Source organism: Triticum urartu, chromosome 6A (genome assembly GCF_056163025.1).
Source record: "Triticum urartu cultivar PI428250 chromosome 6A, HENAU_Tu73, whole genome shotgun sequence".
Taxonomy (NCBI): domain Eukaryota; kingdom Viridiplantae; phylum Streptophyta; class Magnoliopsida; order Poales; family Poaceae; genus Triticum; species Triticum urartu.
The window spans coordinates 1,978,193-2,002,490 of NC_141878.1; the positions used below are offsets into that span (position 1 = coordinate 1,978,193).

Genomic DNA, 24,298 nt, shown 5'->3' on the forward strand with positions numbered 1-24,298 from the left:
TTGGGAGAAGAGGAGATGGAAGACCCAATGGCGCATGTACGGACAGAAGACGCGGGTGGTGACGGGGTGGGCGACTCGGCTCCGGGCTCCATCTCTGGCAAGGCAGCGGCCTGGACCGAGGTGCGGGTGGCTGGGCGGCCGGCGCGGCCCTCCCCCGCCCCTGCGGTGGCCCCGCACTCGGCTTCGTTCGCGGGTTGGGAGGGGAGCATATTCTGGGCATTAGCGGATGCGAGCTTCGACGACGAATCGGAGGCGGACGACGGGGAGGAAGATAAGGGGCACGGCGGCGCTCGGGCTTCGGTCGGCGAGTTTCTGGCCCGGGCGGAGGAGCTTGGGCGCTCCTTCAAATCCGGGTGGCGCGGTGCGTTCGCGCCCGGTGGTCGCAGCACCTGGCGACCAGGGGTGTCGCGTCGGTCGCCTCGGCGGGACGCATTGGCGACCGTGCGGCTGCTGGCGACCCTGGGGGTGTGGTTGGCGCGGAGAGCGCGGCGGCTTCTACCTTGGGAGACTCGGAGCAGTCGCGGCCAGGGGCGGCGGTGGCGGCGGGATCGACTGCGACCTGTCCTAGTGTTTTATCGGTGGGCAGTGATGGGCCGCAGGGCCCGATCAAGTCAGTGGGATGCCCCCTCCCTCTCGGCCTTTTTCTGGCCCAAGACCCGGACTCGCTTGCGCCGCTCGGCCTTGTTATGCCCCCTCCCAGGCCTGCTACTCCTGGCTCAAGCCCAGGGCAGCGAGTACATAAGTGGTTGTGGATCTGCCAGGGAGCCCTAATCTGCTCTTTAGGGTTTCCAGCCACCCACTCCGGGGTGCGGTGCTTCGGCAGCTCCGCTCGCTCCTTCTTCCCCTTCCCCTCCCACACCCCTCGTGCGCTCCTTTGCCGAGGTGGTGGCGATGGGATCCAAGGCGGATCGGCGCACGGATAAGCGAGTGGCTGCACCAGCGGAGCCAGATCTAGAGGCGGATCGGCGCACGGATAAGCGAGTGGCTGCACCAGCGGAGCCAGATCTAGAGGCGGAGCGGCGTTGCGAGCGGGATCTGCGGGCTAAGGCGAAGGCGAGGGTGGCGGAGCGCGCCGGCGAAGAGGGCTGCTGGGGGCCTCCGCCTCCCTGGTGGATCAAGGAGCAAGAGCGTAAGAATAAGAAGAAGGAGGAGCACAAGAAGTGGGCTTTGGAGATCAAGCGCAAACACTCGCTGCACCGCCATTGCGGAGACTGCCTCGGCGACCCCTACGCAAAGTGGAAGCAGAAGAAGCTCAACGCTTCAGGGCAGATGGCCTCTAAGCCTTCCCTGCTGCCGCAGCGAGCGGAGCCCTCCTCCTCCGAGGGCACGACGGCGGAGCCCATACCCGTCGAGGAGGCGGACGGCCCGGAATGCTTCAAGTGCGGGCGCACGGGGCATTACCAGGTCAACCGCACATTCAAGTAGCTCTGTGTGCTGTGCAACCAGGAGGGCCATGCCTTGGCCTACTGCCCCATGCGTGGCAAGCCCCTGATGATGCAATCCATGGGCCATGTGTTCGCCGGAGGGCTTCTTCTGCCTGTCGTTCGCTGAGGAGGAGGATGAGGCGCCGACAGGCCTGCTTGGAGCCAACGTGGCCTTTGTTTCCGCAGCGCCCGGTGTGCTTTCTAAGGAGATCTTGGAGGCGTTGTAGCGTCCCGACCTCAGACGGTCAAGTCTCTGTGCTTCAGTGTCATCCCTGGATTGGTAATGCTGACACACAAAGTACTCGAAAGATTTATAACAGAGTAGAAATCACACACTTATTACATCGAATGTCGCAAAGAGAACTTAATACAATAAATATGGCTTAAGACCATCTAAATAAGATAACATCGGAAGGCTTGGAAGATAAAGCGAGTCCATCAACTCCGACGACATAGCTGAGTGCACGACAAACGACCTAGCGCACATTACTCTTCGTCTGAAAAGTCTGCAACATGATATGTTGCAGCCCGAAACGGGTCAACACATGGAATATGCTGGCAATATAACACAAGAGACTAATGAATAGATAAATGCTATCACTACATGCATATATGGCTGGTGGAGGCTCTATGGTTACATTGTTTTGCGAAAAGCCAATTTTTCCCTACAACAAAGGAATATATTTTATTTAACTATCATGGTAGTTGAAACATCATTGAGAAGGTTCCTCCAACTCAATCCCAATTAAAGTAGTCACTAACATCCCAACAAATTAATTTAGAGTGATGAGATCAAATCAATAATTCAAGTACCAGATACTCAAGATGTCCATAACCGGGGACACGGCTAACCATGATTAGTTTATACAATCTGCAGAGGTTTGCGCACTTTTCCCCACAAGACTCGATCTCCTCCATTGGATTTCTCGCACTACAGGGTGTTTGAGAAACAGATGACCGCGACACAGTCTTTCAGAAGCATTAACTCTTTACTCTGGGTGGACAGTTACACCTACTTTCCCCTACATCTGCTAGCCCACCACTGAAGGAGGTCACACAACATACTCAACTATGCCAGAGCCCATAATGGATTGTGGTTGCACACGGAGGTTTCTAGCATGAATAATCTTATGATCCCTTTGAGCCTGGGTGGCGGACCGTAGGATGATCACACGGGTACTCCGGGATATCCTTGGACAACACTGAATTCTCTAGGTGCCCACAAGCAATCCACCCAGATGTGTATTAAAGTTGCCACCTTAAGTTGAACCATTAATTTACAACTCACATCTGTCATGGATACTCTCAAACCCAAACCACGTCTACGAGCATAGCATGGCAATAAGCATAACGCAGAAGTAACTCCCAAGGGTTTTGATATAAAACAGGTAATAGGTTCTACCTCACCATCTACTTCCCAGACCCACATGTTAAGTGATCCTACTCATGCAATGTGTGAGGGTTGAACTAATGCATAAAAACTAGGTAATAAAGGGTATGATCAAAGTGTTACTTGCCTTGCTGACGATCTGCAAATCCTAAAGACTCGTAGTAGCACGGTTCGCACTCCGGGAATTTTATCGCAAACAAAAAATAGCATACATAAGCAATCAAGCAAAGATGCATGAGTAAAACTCAAATGCGAAGATGTAACAAGAAAGTTCAATTGTAGAACTCCGGTTCGCAAAAAGAATCAAATCAAATGGAGCAACCGAACTCAAACTACAAAAGAAACAAGATTCGATTACTAATCTGGACTAAAGTTAAATTTTACAGTACCAAAATCTTCTTCAAGTTGGTTAAACAGAAAGAGGGCTTCGAGACGAAGATCTAGGCGCTTGTTTCACCTGATTTGGATAAACAAGCGAAAAGATAAACTAAAACGAAGATTAAGGTAGAAATCGCGATAAAAAATAATCACGAAAAAACCCGGGAAAATAAAACGAGACGAACAGGCTAACGAACGAACGTTTGTTGGCTGCGGCTAACTGACTAACAGTGTTCGTTAAAACGAACGTACGGATGAACGTCTGCTATTTAACTTAACCAAAGAAAAAACGAACAAAACCGATCTAAAACAAAAAAAGCCGATCTATGACTTTTGGGAAAAAGAAAACCGGGGTTAACCGAAGAAAACCGACCAGTCAACGGTCAACAGCGGTGACTCGGCGAGGTCCGGCGATGGCGGGCGGCGGCGGGGCGGCGCTGGGTGGCGGCGGGGCGGCGCGGGCGGCGGCACTGTAGCGGGACGGCGCGGGCGGCTAGGGTTTCGGGTGCGCGGGGCTGGCGGCGCGAGCTGGGCCTGGAGGGTCGTGGGTTGCGGCTTATAAAGTCCCTGGCCGGAGGTCTCCGGCTCGGGCACGGCCCGGCAGGTCGGTGACTTTTTTTAAAAATTATATCCTGACGCAGAAAAACAAATAAAAGAAATAATAAACGGAGTCCAAAAATCCTGAAATAAATTTTCACGGTCCTCTAATAATATTGCGGACAAAGTGAACATTTATTGGGGCCTCTAATGCAATATTGAAAAATGCATTTTTTTTCCTAATTCAAATAAAATAACAATAAAAATCCAAATAAAATAACTTATTTGATGTTAATATTTTTCCTCTGATATTTCATTTATTTTGGAGAAGTCATATTATCTCCTCTCATGTATTTGAATTTATAATATTTTCAGAGAGGAAAATAATTAAAACCAAAATGATACTTGTTTTGATATTTGATAAAATTCAAATATGAAAAACGTGAAATCCCCAACTCTTTCCGTGGGTCCTTGAGTTGCTTAGAATTTCAAGGATCGCAAAGCAAAAATGCTGTAAAATATGATATGCATGAATGACTTATGTATAACATTCGAAATTGAAAATTTGGGATGTTATAAACCTACCCCCCTTAAGATGAATCTCGCCCTCGAGATTCGGGTTGGCTAGAAAATAGGTGTGGGTGGTCTTTGGGTAGATCATCCTCTCGTTCCCAGGTGGCTTCATCCTCAGTATTGTGGCTCCACTCGACTTTGCAAAACTTAATAACCTTGTTGCGGGTAACTCGGCTGGAAAACTCAAGAATCTTGACTGGTTTCTCCTCATAGGTCAGATCACTATCCAACTGAATTGCTTCCAGGGGCACTGTATCTCTCAGAGGAATTTCCGCCATCTCTGCATGGCACTTCTTCAACTGGGAAATGTGAAACACATCTTGAACTCCTGACAGTCCTTCGGGTAACTCTAACTTGTAGGCCACCTCTCCCATACGTTCCAAAACACGGTATGGCCCTACAAATCTGGGGGCTAACTTTCCCTTAACTCCAAAACGTTTAACACCTCGCAGTGGTGACACACGAAGATATGCTCTGTCTCTGATTTCATAGACTACCTCCTTGCGTTTTGAGTCTGCATAGCTCTTCTGTCTGGACTGAGCTACCTTCAGTCTATCTCGAATCAGCTTAACCTTCTCTTCGGACTCCTTAATCAAATCTGGTCCAAACAACTAACGGTCTCCAACCTCATCCCACATCAATGGTGTACGACATCTTCTTCCATATAGGCTTCGAACGGTGCCATCTTCTAACTGGCCTGGTAGCTCTTGTTGTATGAGAACTCCGCGTAGGGCAAGTTGTCATCCCATCTAGATCCATAGTCTAGCGCACAAGCTCTCAACATGTCCTCCAGAATCTGATTGACTCTCTCGGTCTGTCCATCTGTCTGCGGATGAAAAGCGATACTGAACTCTAGCCTGGTACCCAAAGTCTGGTGCAGCTGGTGCCAAAACTTTGAAGTAAATCGTGTTCCTCTATCTGATACGATCGTCCTCGGAACTCCATGCAGACATACGTTCCTGATCATATATATCTTGGCCAACTTCGCACTGGTATAAGTGGTCTTCACGGGGATAAAGTGAGCTACTTTGGTCAAACGGTCCACTACTACCCAGATAGAATCATATCCCAATCGGGTCGTGGGTAATCCGGTGATAAAAAGCATGCCAAGCTTGTCCCACTTCCATTAGGGTATCGGCATAGGTTGTAGTAATCCTGCTGGCTTCTGATGTTCTGCCTTCACTCTCTGACATACATCACATATGGCTACATACTTGGCAATGTCCTTCTTCATTCCAGTCCACCAGAAACGCTCCTTCAAATCCAAATACATCTTGGTGTTTCCGGGGTGTATCGAGTATGGTGAGTCATGAGCTTCCTGTAGTATCAACTTCCTGATCTCGGCATTATTGGGCACAAATATACGGTTCTCAAACCACAAGGTGTCGTTCTCATCCTCACGAAAACCTTCGGCTTTACCTTCACTCATGTTCTCCTTTATCTCGGCAACTTCTTTGTCATCCTTCTGAGCTTCTCGAATCTTTCCCAATAATGTCGACTGAACTTCCGTTGTTGTAACAAAACCTCTAGGAACTATCTCCAAACGATGCTCCCTGAGATCTTCTGCTAACTCCATTGGCAATCCTTTGCTTACGAAGGTATTAACATAACTCTTCCGGCTCCAAGCGTCTGCTACGACGTTGGCCTTGCCGGGATGATAGTGCAACTTCATATCATAATCCTTTATGAGCTCCAACCATCTCCTCTGCCTGAGATTCAGCTCCTTCTGAGTAAAAATGTACTTCAAACTCTTGTGATCCGTGTACACATCACAATGGTTCCCAATAAGAAAATGTCTCCAGGTTTTGAGTGCATGCACTACAACTGCTAACTCCAAATCATGCGTGGCATAATTCAACTTATGCGGTCAAAGTTGTCGTGAGGCATACGAAACAACTCTTCCGTCTTGCATAAGTACACTTCCAAGTCCTAAGCGGGAGGCGTCGCAATATACTTGGAAATCCTTGTGTATATCTGGCAGAATCAGCACTGGGGCCGTAGTCAAACGTTTCTTCAACTCCTGGAAACTTGCTTCACATTCTTCAGTCCAATGGAACTTGGTTACCTTCTTCAACAACGCCGTCATGGGCTTCGCAATCTTAGAAAAATTCTCAATGAATCTCTGGTAGTACTCGGCGAGTTCATGAAAACTGCGGATCTCTCTAACTAAGGTTGGTGCCAACCACTCATTGACTGACTGAACCTTTGTAGGCTCTACGGCTATACCCTCTGCTGATATAACATTTCCAAGGAATCCTACTTCCGTCAACCAATACTCACATTTGCTGAGCTTGCGTATAACTGGTGTTCCCTGAGCTTCTCAAGAACTAAACACAAGTGCTCCTTATGCTCTTCTTCATTCTTCGAGTATACCAATATATCATCACCGAACACCACGAAAAATTTATCCAAGAACTCCATGAATACATTATTCATCATGCTCATGAAATAGGTAGGGGCATTAGTCAATCCAAATGACGTAACCGTGTACCCGTATAGCTCGTACCCTGTGGTGAAAGCTGTCTTAGGTATATCTTGTTCTCGAATCTTCAGCTGGTGGTATCCTAATCGAAGATCAATCTTGGGAAAGACTTTTGCTCCTTGCAACTGGTCAAGCAGATCATTGATCATCGGCAGGGGGTACTTGTTCTTGATTGTTACTTCATTCAATGCCCGATAATCAACCACCATTCTCAGAGACTTATCCTTCTTCTCAACCAGGAGCACCGGGGCTCCCCATGGTGATGAACTTCGTCAGATGTAACCTTTCTTCAATAACTCCTTAATCTGTTTCTTAATCTCCTCCAGATCATTTGCGGGCATCCGGTATGGTCTCTTTGATATTGGTCCGGTGCCTGACAATAACTCTATCAAAAGTTCAATGTCTCGATCCGGGGGCATGCCTGGTAGTTCCTCTGGAAATACATCTGGTTAATCCTTCACTACTAGCACTTCTTCCCAAACAACTCCCGTGAGGGAATTTAGGTGAGTACTCGTAGGAGTATACCTGGATACATACTTAATCATTTTCCCTTCCAGTGAGGTGAGCAGAATTGACTTACTGGACATCGATAGCCAGTCCATACCGAGTATCACAGCCAATCCTTGGGATTCCAAAATTATGAAGTCTGAGGGGAAAACATGCCTACCTATGGTCATTGGCATCTAAAAACATCCCTGACTAGCCATATACTCCGCTCCTGGTGAGCTTACCAACAAGGGTGTCCTAAGTACCTTGGTGGGCAACTTATATTTATCCACGAACCCCTTGAAATGTACAAATGCGATGCACCAGTATCAAAAAGAACTATTGCGGTAAATGACTTAACCAAAAACTTACCGATAACTGCATCAGGCTACTCCTCAACCTCCTCCACGTTCACATGGTTCACTTGTCCCTTGTTGAAAGGGTTGGGCTTCTTCCCAGAGCTTCCGCTTCCATTCTCATTCTTTACTTCAGAACACTCGGTGGCGTAGTGCCTAGTCTTCCCGCACTTGAAACAGGTAATGTGACTCAGGTCCTTCTTGGCGGGAGTTGCTGGGTTAGAGCGGTTCTGATTGCTGCCTGCTCCACTGCCATTTCCATTCCTAGGGCCATGGTGGTTATGCGGAATTACTCCATTATGGTTATGGCCTGCATGGTTATGGGTAAATCCTCCTGGGTTCGGGGTGAAACGGGGTTTCTGCTGAGCTCCTGAATTGTACTTTCATTGCCTATACTTCCTCTTGCGTCTCTCAATCTGCTATTGCTTCCCTTCAATCATAAGAGCCTTGTCTACCATCTCCTGGTAGTTGTTGAATGTTGCCACCATTAATTGCATGCTCATCTCATCATTCATCCCTTCCATAAACTTCTCCTTCTTCGCGGCATCTATGGCCACATCATCAGGGGCATAGCGAGATAACTTACTAAACTCCTCCACGTACTGCCCCATAGCCCGGTTGCCCTGGCGTAAGTTGCGAAACTCACGCTTCTTCATGCTCATAGCTCCTGTTGAGACATGGGCTGTGCGGAATGCTTGATGAAATTGATCCCAAGTAACATTGGCTATGGGGAAAGTGGCTGTGTAATTCTCCCACCATGCGGCTGCGGGACCATCCAATTGGTGTGAGGCAAAACGCACCTTCTTAGCATCTGTGCAACCGGCAGTGGTTAACTCCCTTCCAATCCTACGTAGCCAGTCATCCTCAACTACAGGCTCGGTGCTACTAGCAAACACCGGTGGTTGTAATCTCAGAAAATGGGCTAAGTTGTCAACTGGAGGTGGTGGTGGTGGGTTGTTGTCATTGTTGTTGTTGTTGCCCTAATTCTGAACTAGCAACTGCATCAGTGTTTTCTGCTGCTAGATCAACTGAGTGAGTTCCGGTGGCAAAGCAAATCTGGAGTCACGTCTCGGAGGGATCTGATGGGTTTAGAGGGGAGAGATTAGAATAGAGTGAGGTCTAATGAGAAAGCACTACCTAGCTATATGCACATGGGACAAACACAATCATATCATAACACTCAATCAATCAAGCAAGGGCATACAATCGATCTAACTCTCGTTATAGTGCTCGGACTACTAATATTTACATGGGGGGAATACTACTAATGATATGTTGGTCTACTATAAATTTTGATCGGTGGAAGACTCCATGATATCCGCTCCAGCTTCGTCTTCATAGTCATCATCACTACCATCGGGGTCGGAGTCGGTGTCGTCGATGATGATGTAGTCTTCGTAATGAATCTCCTTAGGTTCATCATCTTCTCCTCCTGGCGCGGGGTCTCCCATGAAAACTCCTTGCTTCCTTGTCAGTTCGTCATTCATCTCCACAAGTACCGTCATTTCCTCCTCATATCTATCACGTGTAGACTTGAGCTCCTCTTCTAGCTCTGTGATCCTGGTCATCGCCTTGTTTAAATCTATCATGCTTGTGCACATCTGGTTCTCCTGGCGACGTATGTGATGATTTAACTCCTGGTTGAATGCTGCAATGGACCTGTCCTTTCTACTGCTGATCATCTCCCAATGGACCCTAACGACGGTGACAAGGTTTTGGAAATTGAGGAAAACTTGGAATACGCCAGATCGTTTTTTCAATAGGTAAATCCAAGTAAATTTACTATAGTCATCAATAAAACTTACATAATAGGAAAATCTACCAACGGAAATAGGAGCTGCCCTCCATACATCTGAAAAGATAAGTTGTAAAGGGGCAGTAGACACACTAGTAGAAATTGGGTAAGGTAACTGATGACTTTTTGCTTGTTGACAGGAATCACAAACTGACTCAACACTAGGCTCATAAGAGAGTTTATTTTTGCTAAGAACAAATCTAACTATGACTGAAGATGGATGACCCAAACGACTATGCCACCTTGATGTAGATAGCTTGGTGACAATATTTGCTTGTTTATTTGACCATGAAGATGATGATGATGATATGAGTGGGTAGAGGCCTCCCACGCACTGTCCTCTAAGAATGACTCTCCTTGTTCTCAAGTCCTTAACCAAGAAAAAATAAGGATAGAATTCAATAAGAACATTGTTATCAAGGGTGAATCGATGAACCGAAACAAGATTTTTAGATGTTTGAGGAACATGCAAGACATTGGTCAAGTGGTAATTTTTCACGGGGTTTTTAACAATTGAACTGCCAATGTGTGTGATATCCATACCAGAAACGCTTGCCGTGTGAATTTGGTCGCCTCCATTGTACTTCTCCCGCATCGTCAACTTGTCAAGTTCACCTGTGATGTGGTTTGTTGCTGCACTATCGGCGTACCAGTTGGTGTCCACGCCATAGGAGACTGCATGCTCCTCCTTTTCCTCTTGGTCGTTTTCTTCATAACGCCACCAGCAAACTCGTGCACCTCTTGGATCGTGTCTGTAGCATATCTGACACTCTGGATAGTCATGTTGTTGCTCACGAACCTGCTGTTGCTGTTGCTGTCGAGGGCGGCCTCTGAATCCGCCGCCTCCGTTGGAGGAAGAGGACTGACGGTCACCGCGGTCACCACGATCACCACGGCCACGCGCCCTTCCTCCGCGCACGCGAGATCTGCCGCGGGACTGACCACGACCTCTGTAGACCGCATTGGCGGATGAGGGACCAGCTGCGACCAGGATATAGTCCACCATCTCCGGATCAGATACTGGACGACCGGCAACAGCTAGTTCATCCCCAAGACTTTTCATCTTCTCCATATACGCAGAGCTTGACATGGCGCCCTTCTTGGTATTGGTGATGGCGATTCTCAGATTAGTAATCCGAACTGAGATTGTGAGGCGAAGAGATTTGTCACCATCGTCCAGAGCTCAAAGGTGGAATCTTTCCCATCAACTTGTGCATGAATTTCTGGAGACATGGAATTGAGAAGGTATGATAGAACCTGCTGGTCTTTGGCGATCCAGGGTTCATATAGGGGGTTCGGCTCTAGGGCCGTGGTCTTGTCCGCCTTCGTGACCTCCACCGTCTTGGGCGGAGCGGCGTTGGTGTTGTCTAGGAGCCTCCTCACATGCGCACCTCGCTGGGCTGGGAGGACCTGCATCTTCCAGAGGATAAAATTACCTCTTGCGATCTTCTCAGACGGCGGCGGTCGGAGGTTGAGGGAGACACCGGCGAAGGAAGCCATGAAGACGATGGTATGTGGTTTCTAGGGTTTTGGTTTGTGGCTAGATGTATGAGAAGAGGTGGCTCTGATACCATGAAAGATATCAAGCGTTCCTACTTCATCGAGGGAGCCGCGTGGTGTTTATATTGATATTGGCCGCAACCCTTGGCTTGGCGTACAAGGTTATACAAGAGGAGTTTGAGTAGAATACAAGAGAAGGAAGGAGGTTGAGATTACAACACGTATATTCTAACACTGGTTGGCGGTAAGCGACACCTCGGTGCCAGAGAAGAGATTGACAATCACAAGCTGGTGGTCATCCGTGGCGGCGAGCCTTGCCAAGAACACTTAGGACCCAACTGCCGCAGGGGCCGTACATGTGCTTCTTCTTGATACGTCCATATGGCGAGAGTATGAAAGCTAGGACGGTGGGCTGCGTCAGGAGCGGCAACGCCGCGTCGTGGCACAGCCTGCAGATGACGGCGAGGCACGCGCGGTCGCACGGGGAGGAGATCCTGCGGCCAACCATGCCGATGAGGTCATCAGGAAGGTTGTGCCATCACGCCGCCGACCGAGACGACGACTTGGTGTTGCCGTCGCCCGCGTTCGCCCGCGCCATCGACATTTCTCCAAGTCTGGATCCGTACGTGCCCCGATCTCCTCTATTAGATGCGGATCTGGGACATTTTATCGGCGCTGGCCTTCAACGGCCAAGCTTGGCCTATACTACATGGATGCAAGCCCATGCGGCCTATATGCCTGGAAAAATTAACGAACAGGAGGTCTGAAATCACTAGTTTAGGAGTACTTGTTGTAAACGAAAATGCTAGACTCACGGACTCTTTCCTCCTAATTAAACTTGCCTCCCTGATTTTTAGCTGGGGTGGGGCCTGTCATCCTGATTTGCACCCAATTAAAAAACCCCACCTCAGCCTTTCCGTGAACCCCGTAAAATTGATGCCCGTGTGTGTAGCATTGCCCCGTTATAAAGATCACTCCAACTTTCCAGATTGCGACAAGTGGTGCACATGCAGCGCACCAGTTTTGCAACCTGGGAGTTTTCCCTTTTTCCATAGATCCGTTTATTCAAAACGTTTTATCTCTCAAACCGTGCTTCCAAATCTCAAACCACTTTCACCGTTGGATTCCTCGTGTTGAGATCTTCAAAACTAGATCCCATATTGATAGGTTTTGACGAACTTTTTTATCACAAAAAAACCAAACCGAGAGCACGGGTTTTTTTCCTTTTCGACAGAGGCACGCCCGTGCCTTTCACGAAATCACAACCGTGCCTCTCGTGGAAGCAAAACCATGACTCTCGCGGAAGGAAAAAACGAGTTTTTTTTTCCGAGAAGGCAGGGCTGTGACTCTCGCGAAAGCACAATCGTGCCTATCACGAAATCAAAACCGTGACTCTCGAAAAAAAATAGAAAACGTGTTTTTTCATTTTCCGAGAGGCACGGCCGTGACTCTCGCGAAAGCACAACCGTGCCTCTCGCAGAAGCAAAACCGCGACTCTTGTGAAAGAAAAAAAAATAGAAAATACGTTTTTTTTCATTTCCGAGAGGCAGGGCCGTGACTCTCGCTAAAGCACAACCATACCTCTCGCGGAAGCAAAACCGTGACTCTCGCGAAAGAAAAAAAAAATAGAAAACGCGTTTTTTCATTTTTGAGAGGCACGTCCGTGACTCTCGCGAAAGCACAACCGTGCCTCTCGCAGAAGCAAAACCGTGACTCTCACGAAAGAAAAAAAGGAAAATATTTTAAAAAAATTGATCCAAAAGCTAAGGTAGACCGATGGAAAACCAGAACGTCATAAAAACCCAAAAAAACCGTCTAAAAAGCCAAAAACACGTGCGGATAAATAAAAGAACAAAATCCGAAGGGAGCAACCAAAGCTTGACACGTGGGAAATCGATGAGAGTGCGCGAAGTGGCCCTGATCGTTACGAGGGTTCCAAAGGAGCGCTTGTTAACTAGTTACTCTCCAAAAGGTCTCACAGAGGCCTTGACGTAAACGATGTCGACGATCTCGTCGTTGCCCACATTATGGACCTTAACATGGAGATGCCGGCGAGCAGGCCGTGGAGGAAGGGGCAGGTGTTGAGGACTTGAGGTATGTCCGTGCCACGAGTCAACCAGTGGCGGAGCAGGAGCTGCTACGTACTACTAAATGTCGTGAATTTGAAAAAGTTCCAGAATTTGAAAATGTTCGTCTGCTTGAAAACGTTCATGAACTTGAATAAAATAAAAACAAAACTTAAGAACAAAATAAAAGGTGGCTACTACAAATCAGTCGGATGATTTCCCGGTGAAATCATTCGCCTGGACAATTGTCGGATCAGCGCGCTGGTGGTCCTTCGATGCAGCACGCCACGGCAGCAGCGCTACCAGCTTCAATGCAGCGCTGCTTTCCTCGACTAAGCTCCACTGCAGCATAGTACGAGGGCGACCACAGCTCAACCGGAGCACCAATGGCCAGGCGTCCCGAAAAGCTCCATTGCAGCTCTGGTGGAGCTCCAATGCAGCACCGACGACGTCCGACGAAGTTCCATTAGAGCTCCAACGCAGCACCGACCGCGTCCGGCGGAGCTCCATTACAACTCCGGCAAAGCTTCATTGCAGCCCCGACTATGCTTTCGGCGGCCTGGCGTTGCTCCCAACAGCTTCAAATCCACATCGCCGGAGTTGCAGCGCCGGCCCCGTGGGAAACTCTCCGCGGTCACCGTCGCAGCCGGCACGCACTTCATTGCAGCTCAGGGAGCCACGCACGCTGCTTAAAACGAAGCTCCGACGACCATGTGCAGATGCTCCTCATCGCAACAGCAGTAGCTCCGACGGCCATGGCAGGCGGGGGTTGCGTGTCGAGGCTCCCATCCATTCATGGCAGCTCCAGTCGTAGCCAAGCGGTGCCATGTGCAACAGCAACACTCCATTGCCCCAGGGGTGAGAAAGGGAAGGAAGATAGGGGAACTCTAGGGATGGAGTAGAGCAAAGCGCGGCCATGGTAGTGGCGACAGGAGAGAGAGAGAGAGAGTGAGAGAGAGAGAGGGATCTGAATGAGGAAGACGACGCGAGCGCGAGAAAATTGCGTGGCTGTGGCTTCCCTGCGTGGGATAAGGTACAGATGGGAGCGGTGCGTGGGCCAGCCAGGGATGCGTGTCAATCGCTGGAAGCGGCTTGTGTCTCGCTATTATCATCCGGTTTAAAACAAGAAAAACGTTATTTCTAAACCGGCTGATTTCTCAGTTGCGTAAACCTCCTCTCGTGCACGCCACGTGTCCAGCCTCGCTCCCCTTCCCTTATCTCTCCCAAATCCTCTCGTTCCCACTTTCCTCTTCCTCCCGATCTAATCCCCTCTGCTCTTTCTTTCTCTCCACCGCCCCTCCATTTCACCCCCTCTTCAAGGCGTGCAGGGCTCACGCGCCACCGCCGCTAGCCATGCCCTCCGATTCTCGCCACAGCTGCAATCCATGGAGGATCTCTGCCATTACTGCAAGCAGAGAGAGAGAGAGAGAGAGAGAGCTGCACAACAACGAGCTCCCGCCATGACCGGTGTTGCCGAATAGGAGTGCTGCAACCGGTGGTTCTTGTCGGAGGCAGGGGTTGCTACCACGCAGATCTCGGCAGATGGGGAGAGCTGCAGTACAACACGCCGGCGCAACAGACGCGGTCGTCGTGCGTCGCAGATCCGCCACCGTCGGCTGCGTTTCAATGGAGCACGCCGGGGGCTGCAATGGAGCGCGTCCGGCTACTATGGAGCTCCACCGTGGCTGCAACGGAGCTTCGCTGCGGTTGCAATTGAGCGGGGCCGGTGCTCCAATGGAGCTTCGCCGGAATACCGCGCGCCGGGGGCTGCAATGAAGCTTTGTCGTGGCTTCAATAGAGCTTCGCTGCGGCTGCAATGGAGCGGGGCTGGGGCTCCAATGGAGCTTCGCCGGAACGCCACGCGCCGGTGGCTGCAATGGAGCGTGGCCAGGCTCCAATGGAGCTTCGCCGGAACGCCGCATGCCGGTGGCTGCAATGGAGCTTCGCCGCGGCTGCAATGGAGCGTGGCCGGGGCTGCAACGGAACTTCGTCAGGGACAACGATGGTGCTGCGTCAGAGCTTTTTTTCACACCACGGTGCAGCCATGGGTCTATAGTGGAGCTTCGCCGGGGGTCGTTGGTGTTGCGTTGAAGCTTTTGTTTTCCGTCGACTCCCAGTATTGATCCGTGGAGCTCTGTCCGGTGGCTCCGGTGCTGCAAGGTCATCGACGCAGGTGCGAGGTGGGATTGATGGCGAGACACCATGGTTGTGCTCAGTGTAGAGGAGGCGCGAGTCGTTGCGTGCTATTTCTGCGTTGACCTGATCTAACGGCTACGCATCGGCTAATCTAACGGCTGGGGAGGAGGCTTATGTTTGTTTGTTATCAGCCGGCTGATTTGTAGCATTGGCCTTAAAACAAACATTTTCCAATATAAAAAGAGAAAAAATAAAAAAAATGTAATAGAGAGAGACATGTATGAGCCGATCCAGTAATAGCTAGCGAAGGAAACCACGTGGGCGGCCGGCACCCACGTAGGCCTCGTTGTCGTCGGATGCCGACTCTGATTAAGTTTGTGCCCAAATACAATCACGGGCTCGGTATATATATTGCAACCCAGAGGAGATCGATCGAGGACCGAGGCTGCCTTACCTTAGCTAGATCGGTAAGTGACGTTGGACCATGGCGGAGACGCCGGCGGAGAGGTGTGGCGAGGAGGCATGCTTGGCTCGCCGGCAAAAGGAGATGGAGACGGAGCCCGAGGAGTCCCCCACCGATGTGAACGCCCACGAAGCTCGTCTCTACCGTGTTTTCTGGAACGACATGTTCGCCAAGAAATGCGGCTCCTACGAGGACACGAGTAAGCCGGCATGCATGCAGCCTTGGATCGTTTCACGCCTCTCCTTATTGCTACCTTAACATTTTTTGAAAATCACACGGATCAATCCATGCACACAGCCCTTAATTCTATCTTTACTGCTTTACTGGTTCTTCTCTGCCGCAATTTTAATCAATCTCTCCAATCGCTGACCACGTTACATGCACTGTGATCATCGTTTCCAGCGTCTATCCCTCCCACGTGTTTCACCGATGGTAGCCACGACGCCTACGTCCACGAACAAGATACTCTGCAGATCTTTTGGATCAAAGTCGAGGCAATAACAGGGGGCCTACAGTGGCCACTTGACGTGTATGGCACGGTCGCGGCCAGCGACATGGTGGATCACAACCGTAATATCATCTTCCATCGCCAAAGAGACAACTGCCAAAGAATCACGGAGCAGGTTTGTGGCTACTTCCTTCTGCGATGATACTATTTGGCCTACTGAATGCTCGGCTAACCTTATATATATGTCCTGCGCTTGCATGCAGGATCCGTATCTTGCACTAACAGGCCCCACTCGAGCTGTTTTGCTATCAGTCGATCCTACGTACGTCGAGGTTGATCTCAAGGTGAAAGGTGTCGTTCAATCCGAGGACAAAGATTTAAGCTCTCTAGCACTCTGCTACAGAAACCAAGGCGCATCTAGCTCGTACATGATGTACCATGAAGGATCCACCAGCAAGCTCAGCACGCTAGAGCTCGCATTCGCCCACATCGTCAACTCTGTGGAGGCCACGGTCAGTGTGGAAGTCATTCATGGGGATTGGCCACGTGGCTTTCGAGGAGTTTTCACCGCCACTACCGGAATCAGCAGCTATGCCTACGGCCCAAGGCCGTCGGCATAGACCACAATGCCGTCGGCATAGGCCTATGCCTACGGCTTCCGTCGGCATATCCCCGTCGGCATAGAATGCGTCAGCGTACTCTTGTCAGACCGTCGGCATACTAAAGCCGTCGGCATAGGCAGCTATGCCGACGGCTTCCGTACAGCCGTCGGCATAGTTTCACCGTCGGCAAAAAAAGGACGAGACGGCAGCTGACGGCGCCGTCACTAAGTCCAACCAACCTGGAGCTGCCACGTACCGAAACTATGCCTACGGCTTTGCCGTCGGCATAGTCCTGCCACGTGGCAGCTCAAGGTTGCTCCTGGCTGAGTACTATGCCTACGGCTTTGCCGTAGGCATAGTCCTCGGCTAGGAGCTACCACATGGCATTTATGTTGACGGCTTTGCTATAGGCATATATGCAAACCTATATTGATGAATAAATAATACAAGTTATATTGCAAAAAGTGAATAAAAGAAACTATATTCACAATATATGGAACACTACAATTATTTGGTCTGAATAATAAACAATAGACTTTATTAATATAAATGTCAATTACAAGCATTAAGTTATTACACTTAGAGGAAAAAGAAATAAAAGAAGAAAGAAAAAGTCCTACACTAAACCTATACTAAACTATCTAGTTCTTCATCTTCTGCTTCTTTCTTCCAGTTCATCAACCTGCAAAACAAGAAACAACAAACAGGAAAAACTTGATCAAGGTTTAAATGTAGCATTCCCCTTAGCAAAATGCCTTTGTTGTAGGAGCTAGCACTTAGGAGTTTGGAAACATTAGTCTAACCCCAATCAGATTAAGTTGGTCAAAAAAACAGTAGAAGAGAGCCAACACTGCATAAATGGAGCCAATAACCCAAGACAGAAGTAGAGCCAGCAAAGTATAGATCAAAGCCAAACCCAAAGATCAACTCAAACTAGCACTAACTCCATGATTAGGGGATCCCGCAATTAAGCTTGGGTTAGTTTTCAGATGAAATCCAACTAACCCACTACTAATCAACTAGCCCAGAGGTAGGGTTTGAAGTAGGGATTGTCCTCAGGCAGCCTAGTAGTGCTAGGACTATTGCATCATTGGATCAAGTAGTGCAGCATCTGTTGTTAAGTAACGATGAGAGCCTTAGGACACCATCATTGGCATGGCGATATTAAGGAGCACCTGTTCTTATCAGTGAGACTAGGAGAGAAAGAAAGAAAGTGAAGAGACCAGTGTAGCATCTGTTCAAATCAGATTTAAGAGAGAGGGAATTAGCAAGGAAAGATATAGTCCATAACCTGCACGAAGAAATAGGCCATTGATAGCACATTTACTAAACGTCTGCTGTAAGCAGAACACATACATCCACTTACACATGGGTACTATTCTGTATATAGGTACACAAGCACAACACATGCACCTGGTATAGATAGGAGTATAAGCATGCATCTAAATCATCTGAAACATACGAAATAGTTAATGCAAAGAAAGAATTATCACTACATGCAACCATCAGGACTATGTCCTGTACAATATACAACTAAACCACCAGTAGATGATGTACTAAACCATACAAGAAATACCAATACATGGTATTTAGATAAAGACTAGTATATATCAAACACAATACCAGCTTGAAAGAGAAACTATTATTTTATACCACTACGGGAGCAAATCATGAACTACAGAGTAATTGCAGTAAAGAGATGAATCAGTATATGTTGATCAATAAGAGAGTTACAACTATATACAAATGAAGGACTATATCCTTTATAAGATAACAAAGAAACATTAGCACTTATACATATGAACAAATAGAACCAGCAGCCAACTAATAAAGAAAGTAGCATGTGATATATGACAGGAACAATAACATCTATAAGACCAAGATAATTGCAATGATAACAGTAGGGTCATGCCATCATTCGATCCAATCATTGGAGAACTAGTTGAGCGACAAATCAATAACAGTAGTTCCATTGGTTCAGCCAACAAGTTAACAAAAGTGTACTTCCTACTAATTTTGCAACTCGTGATAAAAAAGAAAGCAGAGCTCGACATCACAGCAACAAAAGTGGTAGACTGAGAGCCTGGAACCATGCATGTCAAATTGCAGAGCAGAAAAATAGCAGTACTACCTGGAGCAATAAGAAACTCAACGGACTGGGGCAACATTTGGAAGGAGACAAGCAAGTACTACAACAGCTAGCTAGGCTGAATTGAAGATTAAAAAAATCATATGTTGAGCATGATTATACACGTGAAGGGGAAGGGGTTCACGGCAGGGACCTTCAGGTGATGGCATGGCTTGCATCTCTCCTCCTCCTGTGCATTCGTTTGCATCCAATCCTTGCAGTCCAATCCATGGACGTCCCTCCCTCCTGCGAATATGCTGCATAAGACATACATGGAGAAGCAAGCTGCTTGAAAACAGAGGAGATCCATGATGGTTGTTTTCATTTGCAACAGAAGAACTCAAAAAAATGCGCAAGTGTATGCTATCTATGGATATACCAACTCCACCAGTACCTAGCTCCCAAACTGAGAAAAAAAATCCATTCATATGCAGCAGCCCAAACTTGACTTTGAGAGAGCAGACTGATTAACATTTTTTTTGTTGCGTCGAAATTTTCACAAATAGAAGCACTCCAGCAACTATCAGAATAAATCATAGAGGCTGGCCGAACTAATTGGCGCACTCAAACGATACCTGAGAGCGGCCTGATGAATACATTGTTAGAGACGCACATCTAGCTAGTTTCCTGTATATCAATTAAGCTACTAGTTTGGTTGCTTCTTTTAGCTAGCATACACGTACGTGATTTGTCATAGCATACATAAACAAACACACGTTTCTTTTAGCTAGCTAGGCGGAAGTGAAGCATCATTATACAAGGAAAAGGGCGGAACAGAGGAGTGCAGAGGGGCTCACCATGGGGGTGCTTTACCCGATGCAATGCACCGCCGTCACGCCGTGGAGGGGGCCGCCGTCTTGCCGGAGTTTACCCGCCGCGTGCGTCCGCCCCGCAGCCACCGGGTGCAGGAGCACCGACCACGAGGCGGAGCCGCCCGTGCGACTTGCGGTGGGCGTCGGAGAGGGCGGAGCAGAGTTGCCAGCGACACGCCGGAGTTGGAGGGGATGCCACCCTCGAAACCCTAGCCATGGGGAGGGGTCGTGGGAGAGCTCTTGGGGCGGCGAGAGGCGGATCTGGCCGAAGGGAAGGGAAGAGCGGCGGCAGGGGAGCACGGATCTGTGTTGCGCGCCGGCGAGGGCCGCCGGAACATGCCGGAATCGAGCGGCGTAGGCAGCGGCGGCGAGGGTTTCGTGGGTGGGGGAGGGAGCAGGTCCGGAGGAGGAAGAGACAAGCGAGAGAGGGAGAGGGAGAGGCGTGCGGTGGGTTTCTGTCTTGTTTTCGTTTTTCTTTTTTTCCTCCTTTTCTTTAGATGGATGGATGTGGCATGTGGTGTGGAGAGATGGATGGATAGATGTGAGCCATGTCATCAATCCATGCCACAATTGGTTCCACCAATGAGATTTAAGCTATTGCAATTGTATTTTCTCCTCTTATTCCGAGTAAACACTTAACAATTTTGGAGAAGGGAATTGGTATAAACGGCTCGCTCCTTCCCATGCTTCCCGACCGGGCCGAGCCCGCCACGGTAGGGTGTGGTAAAGTTTCAGCGCGTTTGGGAGAAGCCTGACCGGAGACCGCTGGTAAACTGCGAGCACCTGAAATGATGTCCAAGAGTGGTTTTTAAAACCATATATGATGTATTCACGGTACGTGTAGGCCTAGTGCAACCAAAGGACGGGCAGGACCCACCACCCGGGCGCGAATGTACCTTGGCGGCATGCCGGATCTGGCCGTTAAAATCCACGGGAAATCATATGATGCTGGAAATCCTCGGGACCTGACACGATGTCATCATATGGCCCTTGTAGGGTGTGGTAAAAGTTTGAGCGCGTTTCGTAGAAGCCTGGCCGTAGGCCGCTTGTAAACTACAAGATCTCCGAGGTAGTATATGGCTATCGAGAGAGAACTTGTCTGATTTGTGAAGGAAGTGTGTTGCCCGTTTCTCCGTTGACCTCGAAAGTTCTCATGATCTCAAATGGGGCCATCACATGACACATGGCAGGACATGGCATTTTCCGGGGCCGCCTGCAATATTTGAGACATTTATTGCATCCGTAGGGTTTCAATGCAGGAAGTTACAGATCTGCATGGCGACCACCTGAAATGATGTCCAGAAGTGGTTTGTCAAATCATATATGATGTCCTTGCGGTATGTGTAGGCCTAGTGCAACCAAAGGAGGGGCAGGCCCCACCACCGAAGGGTGAATGTGCCTCAGCGACATGCTGGATCTAGCTGTTAAAATCCACGGGAAATCATACGATGCCGGAAATTCTCGAGACCTAGCACGATGGCGTCATGTGGCCCTTGTAGGTTGTGGTAAAAGTTTGAGCGCATTTCGCATAAGCCTAACCGAAGGCCTCTTGTAAACTGCACCATTTCCGAGGTAGTATCTAGCTATCGAGAGAGAGTGTGCCCAGTTTTGTGAATGAAGTGCGCCGCCCGTTGCTCCGTTTGCTATTTCAACCCTCCATCGCACTTGTATACATATATTAAGATACAATGCGAGTTTGGTACCATTGCTACCCCCAAGGCCCCCGACCGGCCTAATCCTAGCCCGATTGACCCGAAGATCTAGGCCTTTGACTTTTACCGGACGGCCTTTGACCAACGTACTTTTCCACCTGGTTGTGATAGGACAGCCCATAGGAACATTTCAGAACAAGGTTTGGGCCCAACCGACTAGCGGACCCCCCTCATATTGACCCGATGCGGCCATTTCCCCCCTCCAAGTGCCGGCGGCAGCGCCTTCCGTGAAGGGGTCACACTCCGGGAGCCAAATGTCGTTTGTTTGCACCTGACAACACATTTCCAGACATGTAAGAGGACCTGGTGCAAGATTTGGTGGCATAGCTAGCCCCCAAAGGCCCCCGACCACACTTGTAGACACGCGGAAACAATCAGTGGTGGGGGAATTTTTTTTCACATACTCCTGCATCTTACAAAAATATAAGAAATTGCCATGCATATTATATCATATGTGTCTGCACTGTGTAAAAATGTCATGAATTGATTACGCTCCAAGTGTTCAGGAATATTCATGCAACGCCAAAGCCGCAGAAGGATTACTTCGATTTCATCGTCGTTCATGAGGTCGAACCTCACACCGGAGCCACGTATTGCCTCTTTAGACATGGAACCACACCTTTCGACATGTATGAGGACTCGGCGCGATGCTCTGGTGGCATTGCTACCCCTCCCCCGAAGGCCCCCGGTCGGCCTAACCCTGGACAAGTTGACCCGGAAATCTATGCCTTTGACTTTCACCGGACGAGCTTTGACCAATGGACGTTTTCACCTGGTTGTGATAGGTCGGCCCATAGGAACACTTGAGTACAAGGTCTGGGCCAAACACACCATAAGATTCCTTTTGTGTCAACCCGACATGGCCGTTTCCTCATGAACGACAATCCTTGAAACAATCTGATGGATGTAGATATAAAATTTGTCTCGTTTGGGCAAGAAATGACAAATATACAAAAAGGTCAAAACAAAAGGGTGTTTTCTGTAAATCTGAAGCAAACATGATTTAAGTTTGTTCAAATTTGAAACATAGTATAGCACAGAATCTTTTCAAGATTCTGATAAAACCCATATAAAATTTGTCAAAATCGATCCAAGTATCAATTACTTATGATTTTAACAAAGCATAAGGACATATATGCAAAAGTATAGGAGGCCACATTTCTAACATACTCAAAAACAAAAACAAACTGGATATTCATAATCTATGGAAAATTCTACCCTAAATCGATGTATAATTTGTGTATGTTTAAGTTTAGATAAGTTAGATTTAAATTAAACAAATTTTAACTTAAAAATAAAAATAATTTAAAATAAAAACAAATAATATCCGTAGGCAGAGTTCTCGGCCAGGCGCCACGTGGCGGGGCTATGCCTACGGCAAGGCCGTAGGCATAGGTGGAAAACTATGCCTACGGCCTTGCCGTCGGCATAGCTCTGCCACGTGGCAGCTCCTAATAAAAAAATACAGATAATATCTATGCCGACGGCCGCCGTCAGGGCCGTCGGCATAGATTTGACGGCGTCAGCCCGCCGTTGGTCCCTGAGCCACCCGGACCACATCTATGCCGACGGCCTAACTATGCCTGCGGCTACCGTAGGCATAGATCGATATATGCCGACGACCTAACTATGCCTACGGCTGCCGTAGGCATAGATGGAGGTATGCCGACGGCTTCTCTATGCCGACGGCTTTTCCCAGGCTGTCGGCGTAGCTTGAGGTATGCCGACGGCCCCGACAAAAAGTTGTCGGCATAGATAAGGCCGTAGGCATATAGGGTTATTCCGGTAGTGCGCCAACATCGCCAGCATGGATCACATGAAAGTCACATTGCTTGCGTTCGAAGACGGTAAATTACTACCGATGGACGGTCGTAGCAATGTGGTCAAGCTATCGCGCCGTGTTGTCTGCGTCGAACTCCGTCGACCAAAGATGGCGAAGGTGAAGAAGCCAAAGCTCAAGATTTTAGCAAAGCTATGCGTATCAACAGGGAAAATGATGTGTGGAGACATGCCGTAGCTTTTACACCCCAAAAAGCAGGTAGAAGTCGGGGAACGCTTAAGGTTGGCTCCTGTGAGATGCATGTGACCGTGGCATGGTCCCTTCTCTCCACCTTCAAATTTAGCTCTGATAGACGAGGAATAGAAGAGTAAGGCGCGATTTGCCGCACCATGATGTTTGAGTTTAACGTGAAGTACACATCAGCACACGCATATGTATGTTATAATGTTAGACTATTCAGTTAGAGCTAGCTCTTCGTGTAGAGCTGATCTAGTCAGCCTTATCTCCTATAGATGATGGAATTTTCACCATCAAAAAGAGGTTGGAGTAAAATATACATTACTGGAAAGTGCTTTTTACATCACAAAAAAGGGTCAGCTCTAAGAGATGATGTATAATAGATGATGTAAAACTAGTGCTCCAATAAATAATCTAAAACTAGTTGAACTACTACATCATTACAAACAGAAAATTCAAGCATATCAAGTTCATTTGAAGCAAACAGATTTCCTAAAACATAACTAAACATAGTAAACTACTACAATACCGCGGTGCGCGTGCGACATGGAATTGGGCCTCGGAGTCGAGGGGAGACGGCCGGCGGAGTCATAGAGGTTGTGTGGCGCGGCGGCGACGACGGAGATTCTCCAAATCCAGCAACCTCTCCGTGGTGTCCTAGCGGATTCGATTCAGCAAAAGTCGAGACATGCGACGACAGGGAAGCATCAGACTCGCGGGGAGACGACTGGAAGATGCCTACGGAGGCTATGCGGGCACTGGCAGTGACGGAGATGCTTTAAATCGGGGGTGGCGCGGCGGTGGTGGAGTGCAGGGCCGGGCCTGGTGCATAGGAGGGGCCAGCCAAAGGGGCGAATACCCAGGACCCAGGTCTGCATGTATACTTAGTGGAAGCAGCTCCCCTGACGTACTGCACATGCCGTTGGTGGCACTGACAGGTGGGCCGGCAAAGAAATAGGGAAAAGTTAGGAGGGAAACGAACTAGATGGGCTA

General features: G+C 48.7%; 1 long non-coding RNA gene and 1 pseudogene across 1 annotated transcript; one reads left to right on the forward strand and one right to left on the reverse strand.

Annotated features, from left to right (window-relative positions):
* Positions 1-15,607: 15,607 nt before the first annotated feature.
* On the forward strand, positions 15,608-23,439 carry LOC147962920 (uncharacterized; annotated as a pseudogene).
* Positions 17,196-19,992, reverse strand: LOC147962921 (uncharacterized). The gene is made up of 3 exons (XR_015607964.1): positions 19,562-19,992; positions 18,919-19,021; positions 17,196-17,318 (listed from the first exon to the last, which is right to left on the reverse strand). It is a non-coding gene; the product is annotated as an uncharacterized LOC147962921 (long non-coding RNA).
* Positions 23,440-24,298: the final 859 nt, after the last annotated feature.